General features: G+C 40.6%; 1 long non-coding RNA gene across 1 annotated transcript; it reads left to right on the top strand.

The window, feature by feature from the left end:
- Positions 1-8629: 8629 nt before the first annotated feature.
- LOC125192184 lies at positions 8630-9602 on the top strand. Its single transcript, XR_007171316.1, has 2 exons — positions 8630-8864; positions 9310-9602. It is a non-coding gene; the product is annotated as an uncharacterized LOC125192184 (long non-coding RNA).
- Positions 9603-11083: the final 1481 nt, after the last annotated feature.

The following is an 11083-nucleotide window of genomic DNA, read 5'->3' as shown; positions in this document are numbered from 1 at the left end:
TCACAATAAAACAAACATAGGTATGACATAACAGTTAAACCACCCTTATAACACCAATCAATATTTTGCAAGTAGAAAAAGAGTTTAAGAATAAAGCCCACCTCGACTGCTTAGGTTTCAAGTATGTTCTTTCCTTGGTTATCCGGCTTCGCAACTGAGGTTTCACCTTTTTAATCACATAGGCACACATATCACAAATTAGGTTCAACACTACTCTTACTTATGCATGTCTCGATGTTTTTCCCTCTTCCCAGTGATTTATCTTATCATTACTAATCAATAAAATCATGTCTATCGTACCATAATATTTAGCCATCAAACACACTCTACACAAACACAACACACACATGACACACACACACTCACACACGACACACACACACACACACATGAAACATATTCCCACATCCCTTTATATCCCACTTTCACTCAACCAAGATGCATGAGGGTTCAAGAAGACCGATTAATCGGTTAGAGAGAAGAGGAATCAAGTAGAAACAAGAAGATGGATATAAAAATACCTTATGAGAAAAATGAACGGTAGAAATTAAGTAAAGACTTGGTTCTTCAAGAATTCTTAGATCAAACTTCAATTTCTTCTCAAAGGATGCAAGATTAGTGGAGTAAAGTAGAAGAAAATTGAGAGAGTATGAAGAGAGGGGAAGAGGGGACGAAAATTAGGAGGGGGCGAAAATTATGAGCTAGGGTTGGGGTCTTGGCTCCTTATTTATAGAGTCCAGAAAGATCTTTAGAATATTTGGTAAGATTTTATTCTCCACAATTAAATAAATAAATATTATGGAGTAGGGAGGAAGAATTAACAAAAATAAACTAGGGTACCAAGGCATGTAGTTTTCGAAAATTAGGCTACATAATTAGCCAAGATTTTGTTTTGGTATTTTTTCACGGAGTAGAATAAAATATCACGGAGCAAATTAAATAAATAAATAAAAATCCTCCAATTTGGAGAATGGAACTAGGCGTGTACTTTGGGTTTTAAATAAGGAATGGATATTTGACTATTAACTAAAATAAGATATGGCAAGATCTCTTGAGGTATGGAAAGATTTGGTAGAATATTTAAATTCTAGGTATGGAAGGAAATCAATAAGGGATCAATTAAAATAAAATAAATTCCTCCTTCCCAAAGCAAGGTGATTTTCGAAAATCACCTTAATATCAATAAGGCTCGATTTTTCCCATTAAGAAATAGGGAAATAATTGGGTCTTGGATTTAATTTGGATAAATATCCCAAGAAATAAATTAAATCCGGAAAAATAGAATTCCTCCTTCAAAAATCAGGGGGGTTCGAAAATCTCAAGAATTGGGTGGCTAATATTTATGGAAATTTTCTCTAATATTCTCACTCATCCTTAATCAAATAATTTGCCACGTAATCCCATAATTCATCATATCACATGCCACATCATCAAATCAAATAAGTTTGACTTTTCAAACTTTCAACGCAAACCCTAGACTCAACTCGACCATATCATCACATGAAATTAAATGCATTCTCGATTCCACGTCATCAATCATAAATTCTAGGGCTCTAAAATTAGGGTTCTAATTCCGGGATGTTACATCCTACCACACTTAAAAGAAATTTCATCCCGAAATTTGGTACCTTTTATGGAAAGAGTTCCGGGTATAGCTCTATCATCTTATCCTCACACTCCCATGTGGCTTTCTCGGGCCCGTGGTTTCTCCATTGAATCTTTACGAAGGCAGTGGTTTTATTTCTCATGGTTTGATCCTTCCAATCCAAGATCATCTGGGGTTGCTCCTCGTAGATCAGGTCCAGGTTTACGGCAACATCCTCGTAACGAACCACATGTTTCGGATCGAACACGTATTTTCGCAACTGCGACACATGAAAAACGTTGTGCACGTTCCCAAGGCTGGGTGGCAACGCTAATCTATAAACTACGGGTCCTACTCCTTCTAGAATTTCGTATGGTCCGATAAAACGTGGTTTCAGTTTGCCTTTGACTCCGAAACGCGTTATCCCTTTCGACGGGGATACTTTGAGGAAAACCTTATCGCCAGCGTGGAATTGTAGGTCCGTCCGTCGGACGTCGGCGTACGACTTCTGTCTGTCCTAGGCTTCCTTCATTCGCGCATGGATTTGTCGAACGATTCCGACCATCTCTTCGACTGCATCGAGTCCAAGCGCTCTTCGTTCGCCAACTTCATCCCAGTAGAGCGGAGATCTACACTTTCTCCCATAAAGTGCTTCATATGGCGCCATGCCGATCGTTGCTTGGAAGCTGTTGTTGTACGCGAATTCGATCAAGGGAAGTGCGGTCTTCCAACTTCCACCTCGGTCGAACACCATGGCTCTTAGCATATCCTCGAGGGTTTGTATCGTTCTTTCGGATTGTCCATCGGACTGTGGGTGAAAAGCCGTGCTAAAGTTTAGTCGGGTTCCAAGCTCGCGCTGTAAACTAATCCAAAATTTCGAGGTAAACTTCGGGTCACGATCAGACATAATCGTCACCGGGACTCCATGTAGTCGTACGATCTCGTGAATGTAGATTCAAGCTAGCCTATCCGATCCATGGGTTACGGGGATTGGTATGAAGTGTGCACTCTTGGTAAGTCGACCTATGATCACCCAGATCGCGGTGTTCCCTTTTAGGGTTTTCGGCAACGCTGTCACGAAGTCCATGGCGATGTGCTCCCATTTCCACTCGGGTATCTCAAGCGGTTGTAGTTTCCCGTACGGTCGTTGGTGTAAGGCTTTCACCTGTTGGCAGGCTAAGCAGCGCTCCACAAAAGCTGCGACATCTCTCTTCATGCCGTTCCACCAAAAGGGCTTCTTCAGATCCTGGTACATCTTCGTGCTCCCGGGGTGAGCAGTGTATGGGGTTTGGTGAGCTTCGCTCATGATCTCGTTCTTGAGTCCCTCGTCGTTTGGTACGCACAGTCTCCCTTCAAAGGTGAGAGCGTTATCGGAAGCCTCGCTAAACTGTCCGGACTCACCGGTTCTTACTTCGACTCGAATCTCTTCCAATTTCTCATCTAGCCATTGTGCTGCAACGATCCTCGTCCTTAGATCAGGTTCTACTACTAACGCGGCGATTCGACCTTTCACGGTATCGGGTGTTCTAACTACTTCTATCCGCAACTTACTCAACTCTCGCACTAAACTTTCCTCTTCTGTTAGAAAAACAGCGAGTTGCGAATGGTCTCTACGGCTTAAAGCATCTGCCACTACGTTTGCCTTGCCGGGGTGGTAGTTGATGCCACAATCGTAGTCCTTCACCAGCTCGAGCCATCTCCGTTGTCGCATGTTCAGGTCCTTCTGCTCGAAAAAGTACTTCAAACTCTTATGGTCCGTAAAGATTTCACACCTAACTCCGTAGAGATGGTGCCTCCAAATCTTTAGGGCATGCACTACCGTGGCTAACTCTAAATCGTGGGTGGGGTAGTTCAACTCGTGGGGTTTCAATTGTCGTGACGCATAGAACCACGCATCCTAATCCGACCTTCGAGGCGTCGGTGTAAACTATGTAGTTCACTCCAAGCTCTGGCACAGCTAACACTGGTGCGGTGGTCAGCTTTTCCTTTCTTAGCGTCTCCAGCGCGATTCGTAGGTGCTCCGCGTGCTCCTTCTCGTCCTTCGAGTAGACTAAGATGTCATCTATGAACACTAGGACGAACGTATCTAGGTACGGGTGGAAAACTCGGTTCATCAAGTCCATAAATACGGCTGGGGCGTTGGTCAGTCCAAACGGCATCACGACGAACTCATAGTGACCATATCTGGTACGGAATGCGGTCTTAGGTATATCCTCCTTTCGCACTTTCAGCTGGTGGTATCCGGACTTTAGATCCATCTTAGAAAACACTCCGGCTCCTCGGAGTTGGTTGACCAGGTCGTCTATCCTCGGTAATGGGTACTTGTTCTTGAGGGTCAATTTGTTCAACTCTCTATAGTCGATACACATTCTCATTGACCCGTCTTTCTTCTTAACGAAGAGCACCGGTGCGCCCCATGGCGAAACACTGGGCCTAACGAAACCTAAATCCATGAGCTCTTGTAGTTGTATCTTTAGTTCCTCCAATTCCTTTGGCGTCATTCGGTATGGTGCCTTGGACACAGGTGCGGCTCCTGGTTCGAGATCGGTCGTGAATTCCAGTTGTCGATCTGGTGGCGGTCCTGGTAACGCTTCGGGGAAAATGTCGGGAAGAATCTCGTACGGCAGCGACGTCTTCGATCCTTCTTTCCTCCTTCTCCTCTCCGTTGAGATAGACAAGGTAGGCGGGGCGTCCTTTCTTTATCATTGTGGTGGCTTGTAGCGCAGAGATTATAGCGGTTCGCCGGTTCATCGAGATTCTGTGGTATACGATGGGTTCCTTATTCGGGGCGTGTAGGGATATTTGCCTCTCGTCACAACGAATCGTCGCAAAGTTAGCGGTCAACCAGTCCATTCCTAAGATTACGTCGACATCTCTCATCGCCATAATTCGCAGATCGTAAGCGACTAACTTAAGTTCTCCTAGTACGATTTCTACGTTCGAGCAAGTTCGGGAAATTTCTATAACACGACATTCGATTTCCTAGCTGCTCGACACAAGCAGTTCGTAAATGCGAAATATTTCTCGTCTCGTTCTATTGGTCATGCCTACACCTCTTGTTGGTGTATCATTTCAGCGCGTGTCTGTCTGTAGAACTTATTTCCCACGTGTATCTTAAAAGATTTAAGCTTTCGCCTTCCCTTGTCGTGTCGCATCAAGAACTCAGAGTATGTATTAAGAATTCAAAATTTAATCAAACAGTGTTAACTTGGATATGGGCCGATTTCAATTCGAAGAAGCACCACAAAATATCTTTCATCGGAAAGACTCCAAACTTTATCAAGGAAACAAGAATAACATCTCTAGCTTGACACTTTCAAATCTCATCATTGACAATTGGTTTGAAACTGAGCGAGGACTAAGTTCCATTGAACATAACTCGTCCATTCTGAGAATTAAAAAGTTTAGAGGTATCAAGAAAACCCATAGAGCTTGAGAATTTAATTCTGATGAGAGCTCGAAAGAACATGGGATGGGTCATGAAAACAGGGTGAAACCTATTCTGATGTACCGGTAAAATTATGATTCTTCCTATAAGTAGGGTTCAAGGAATGATCACACAGTAGTATTGAAAGAAGGCAGTTACGCAAGAAAAGACATGGGACAGTTGCACAGCAAGATGAAAGATACTTGGAAGAAAATCGAACGGACAAGTAGGTTCACGCAATAAGGTAGAAAAGAGTAGAAGTGGCTCAGTGCAAGATAAAATAATAAAAGGTGCGAATTCCCCATAGAATCTCAAAATGTGGTCTCAAAGGGGTCTCAGTACAACGAACGAAAAGGAGTAACGCAAATGCGAAAGTAAAATGGTAAGGTGGATAAAAGCTTTAGAAATCTCAAATCCCATACCAGACTGCCCATCAAAATTTGCAAAAACGGACTTCTAGGGTATAATAAATACGGGGGCTGCTACCAAAACGGACTTCAAAGCACTGAGAATAAAGCCTAGGGTTTCAATAAAAGAGTTCTGACGTAAGCATTAAACGAACTAACAAGCCCTAAGTCAAACAATTTAGTCAAGAGGAATAAATGAATGATAAATATCATAAAACGTGATCGAAATCAGAAGGGGTTCAACATGAATCAACAGAACCACAACAAGTCTCAAACTTCTAACTCAAAGGGGCAAACTCAAAGTAATCAAAGAGTACTAGAATGTGTCAAGAATTCAGCGGAAAAGACCAAGAGTAGTGGAGCCATGTATGGAGACACGACTACACTCAGTGTTCAGAACAATCGTCTTAATTAATTAATGAGGTCAACACCCGCCACCGCTCATCGCCATTCAACCTGCACATAAGGAAAACACATGCAGGGCTGAGTATTTTGAAATACTCAGTGAGCTCGTTGCCAAAACATTTTATAAGTTATACCGCCCTTACCAAGTGTACTCGAGTTTTACATTTTATCAAAACAAAATATCATCGAGTATCACAAAATATTTTCATAGATTGGCCAATCAAATATCTCCCATTTTCTCATCAAATTCCACAATCTCAATTATATCCATGGTGCGACGAAAGTGTGGCCACACTTTTCGCCCACGAGACCGGCCGACTAGCAAGGACGGCTCACGATCCCCTCGTGTACACAGCCTGGTAGGGTTTGCGGCCCGTACTCAGACCCGAATTCGTATAACATATCCACAGCCTGAGCCCAATGGAGCGAACTCACAAACTAGGCTTCAGGCGCACAATATCACAATAAAACAAACATAGGTATAACAGTTAAACCACCCTTAAAACACCAATCAATATTTTGCAAGTAGTAAAAGAGTTTAAGAATAAAGCCCACCTCGACTGCTTAGGTTTCAAGTATGTTCTTTCCTTTGTTATCCGGCTTCGCAACTGAGGTTTCACCTTTTTAATCACATAGGCACACATATCACAAATTAGGTTCAACACTACTCTTACTTATGCATGTCTCGATGTTTTTTCCTCTTCCCAACGATTTATCTTATCATTACTAATCAATAAAATCATGTCTATCGTACCATAATATTTAGCCATCAAACACACTCTACACAAACACAACACACACATGACACACACACACACTCACACACGACACACACACACACACACATGAAACATATTCCCACATCCCTTTATATCCCACTTTCACTCAACCAAGATGCATGAGGGTTCAAGAAGACCGATTAATCGGTTAGAGAGAAAAGGAATCAAGTAGAAACAAGGAGATGGATATAAAAATACCTTATGAGAAAAATGAACGGTAGAAATTAAGTAAAGACTTGGTTCTTCAAGAATTCTTAGATCAAACTTCAATTTCTTCTCAAAGGATGCAAGATTAGTGGAGTAAAGTAGAAGAAAATTGAGAGAGTATGAAGAGAGGGGGAGAGGGGACGAAAATTAGGAGGGGGCGAAAATTATGAGCTAGGGTTGGGGTCTTGGCTCCTTATTTATAGAGTCCAGAAAGATCTTTAGAATATTTGGTAAGATTTTATTCTCCACAATTAAATAAATAAATATTATGGAGTAGGGAGGAAGAATTAACAAAAATGGACTAGGGTACCAAGGCACGTAGTGTTCGAAAATAAGGCTACATAATTAGCCAAGATTTTGTTTTGGTATTTTTTCACGGAGTAGAATAAAATATCACGGAGCAAATTAAGTAAATAAATAAAAATCCTCCAATTTGGAGAATGGAACTAGGCGTGTACTTTGGGTTTTATATAAGGAATGGATATTTGACTATTAACTAAAATAAGATATGGCAAGATCTCTTGAGGTATGGAAAGATTTGGTAGAATATTTAAATTCTAGGTATGGAAGGAAATCAATAAGGGATCAATTAAAATAAAATAAATTCCTCATTCCCAAAGCTAGGTGATTTTCGAAAATCACCTTAATATCAATAAGGCTCGATTTTTCCCATTAAGAAATAGGGAAATAATTGGGTCTTGGATTTAATTTGGATAAATATCCCAAGAATTAAATTAAATCCGGAAAAATAGAATTCCTCCTTCAAAAATCAAGGGGGTTCGAAAATCTCAAGAATTGGGTGGCTAATATTTATGGAAATTTTCTCTAATATTCTCACTCACCCTTAATCAAATAATTTGCCACATAATCCCATAATTCAACATATCACATGCCACGTCATCAAATCAAATAAGTTTGACTTTTCAAACTTTCAACGCAAACCCTAGACTCAACTCGACCATATCATCACATGAAATTAAATGCATTCTCGATTCCACGTCATCAATCATAAATTCTAGGGCTCTAAAATTAGGGTTCTAATTCCGGGATGTTACATTACCTATGTTGAATAATTATATACACTACTACTTCCTCCACTATGTCGCTTTACTTTACTATTCTACATGGTACCAGAGCGGATTCGAATCCGTCACTAGGTTAGTCTGCAAAAAAAAAAAAAAAAAAAAAAAAAAAAAAAAAAAGTTAGGGTTTCGAAAATTATGGTTTTTTTTCTGGCCGCTGCTGCTCTGCCTGCTGTTCTACTCCACGCTATTATTTGCTCCTACTGTTCTGCTCCTGCCGCTCCTGCTCCGTTGCCTACACCTAATTTTTTAGTTGTTCCTCTACATTCTCTGCAGTTATCTGCTTCTACTCTGCTATTATCTATCTGCATCTGCAATTATCTGCCTGCGACTAAATTATATGCCTGCTCTGCAATCTCTGCAATTATCTGTCTGCTGCTCTGCATAAGATTCGCTCTCGTTTCATCATGTCTGATCTTAGACCGCCTATCGGAACCACCATTAAGCTAAATGGTTCCAACTATATGCTTTGGTCCCGTGCTTTTCTCCTATTTTTGGTAGGGGTGAGCAAAAAAACCGAAAACCGAATATCCGAACCGAACCAAACCGAAAATTGACAATTCGGTTCGGTTTTTTCGGTTATTCGGTTCGGTTCGGTTCGGTTTTAAAATTTTGAAAATTTCGGTTTTTCAGTTCGGTTCGGTTCGAAGGAAAAAAAAAAACCGAAAAACCGAATTTTATTTTAATAAGTATAATATTAAAATATATATACTCCAAATCTGTAACCCTAAAAATTTTCTTCACTCCCCGTCGTTCTCACTACTTTTTCTCCCAAATCTCTTTTTCTCTCATTCTTCAAGATTTCTTCTTGCCTCCATTCTCGATCTGTCCAAGCCAGCAAACCTCCTACCCATCTCCTATCTCTACCCATCCCGCCTCCGCCGCCTCCGCCCTCCAGCCGTGAAGCCCGTGCTCCAGCCCGTCGCCTCCACCCTCTAGCCATCCACGCCTTCTTCAATCCTCCAAAAGAAGGTAAAAACTCCACTCACCTCTTTAATTCCTATTTAATTTGTTAAGAAATTGCACTAGGATTATATATCAAGTTTGTTTCACAACTCTCTGCACATTTTTAATAATTCCAAAGTTCATGTATTTAGGCATTAATCTGTAAGTTAATATTTTTTAACAAATTATTAAACTGTTGAATTTGTTTAATTTGCTCAACTCTACTTTGATATTTGAAAATGAGTATATGAAATATTAATCAGATCTGCAATTAGTGAAGCTCATTCATATGGTGAAATTGAGAATTACTATGATTGTACTAATCAATTCAGATCTGCCTTCCGTGTCCCATATTTTAAAATTTTTGATATTTCAATTTTTTTAACCCCTCTGCCCTTTAGTCTTTTTACTTGGAAATATATGAATTCTCCATCTCACTATCAATAACTTATGAGATTATTTTGTTTTTCAGATTTAACTATGGACAAAGGATTGTGCCAAAGTTCATCCCTTTATGAGGAAGAATGTAATTGAAACTTTGAAGTTATTGAAGATTGAAGACTTATAGTGAAATCTCATTAGTTGTTGAAAATTAGAAGCTTGGAAGCATTGAAGACTTACTGTTTACAATTTGTTGAGGAGTAAAACTTTATTTTAGTTGACATTGTTATTGTAGCCTAAATTCTTATTTGTGTTGGTTCATAGATGTTTATCATGTTATGTTTTTCTTTGATTTCTTGTAAAAAAAATTTCAGTTTTTCGGTTTTTCGGGTTTTGGTTTTTCGGTTTTCTTGAAATCTCTTATAATTTCGGTTTTTCGGTTTAGTTCGGTTTTTTTAATTCAGTTTTCGGTTTTTCTGATTTTGGTTTTTCGGTTTTCGGTTTCGGTTCAGTTTGAATTTTTACATAAATTCGGTTTTTCGGATTCGGTTCGGTTTGGGCAAAAAATCGAACCGAAACCCGAATGCTCACCCCTAATTTTTGGGATCACAGAAGAAGAAAAGTCGTGTTCAAGCTGCCCCGCCTGCTCCTACAGATGCCAACTACGGCACTTGGTGTGCTGACGATTGCTCCGTCATGACTTGGATTCTCAATAGCCTAGAACCAGCTATCAGCCAGAATATCATGTGCTTGGATACTGCCAAAGCCATGTGGGATGCTCTACGGGAGATGTTCTTCAATGACAAAAACATCTCTCGGGTATTTGAATTGTATGAGAAACTTTTCTCTCATACTCAGGATACTCAGTCAGTCAATGATTACTTCTCTACCCTGAAAGGCCTTGCTGATGAGATTTTGGTTTATCATCCTCTTTCCTGTGATGCCACAACAAGAGCAAAACAATGGGAGGAATTTATGGTAGCAAAATTTTTGTCAGGTCTTAATGCTGATCTCCAGCCACTTCGAGATAGCTTGATGGCTAGTGATACCATTCCAACGTTGTCTAACGCGTTGTCTCGCGTTCTTCGTGTCTCCACTGGGCGTACGGAATCCACATCTTTTGCGAGTTCAGCTATGTCTGCTCGCGGTCGAGGTTCGTATGGTGGACGTGGCCGTGGACAGGGACGTGGCCGAGGTCGAGGAAGAGGGTTTCATGATCGACTATGTGATCATTGTGGTCGTTCGAATCACGAGTCTGATAAATGTTGGAAGAAGTTTGGCAAACCAGATTGGGCTAACAACACTGAGTTTACTGCGCCAAGTTTTTCATCTACTACTGATGCTTCTACCTCTGTAGCTGCGTTTGCTGTGTCTCCTGGTAAGTCTTGGATGTTGGATTCGGGTGCCTCTACCCATATTACTGGTACAAAATCCCTTTTGACATCTTTTTTTCCATCTTCTCTTCCATCTGTTCGTCTTGCTAATGGCAACTATTCGCCAGTAACTGGCACTGGTGTTGTCAAACCCACTACTCATATCACTCTTGATAATGTTTTGTTTGCCCCAAATTTTCCAGTCAGCTTAATATCTATTGGTAAGCTAACAAAAACTCACAATTGTTCTGTCACTTTTTATCCTTCATATTGTATCTTTCAGGACCTGCAGACGAAGAGGACGATTGGTGGAGGACATGAGCGTAGCGGTCAGTACTATTTGGATCCTGTTTCACTTGTCTCTCCTAGTGCTCTCTCTGCTGTTGTGTCTCCATATCAGTGGCATTGTCGTCTTGGTCATCCATCTTCTTCCAGTCTTCGTAGTTTAGTTCCAGTTGAGTCTGCTGATTTTAATTGTGAGTCATGTGAGTT

The sequence above is a fragment of the Salvia hispanica genome, chromosome 6 (assembly GCF_023119035.1).
Source record: "Salvia hispanica cultivar TCC Black 2014 chromosome 6, UniMelb_Shisp_WGS_1.0, whole genome shotgun sequence".
Lineage (NCBI taxonomy): Eukaryota > Viridiplantae > Streptophyta > Magnoliopsida > Lamiales > Lamiaceae > Salvia > Salvia hispanica.
This window is presented reverse-complemented; position numbering and strand designations above follow the sequence as displayed.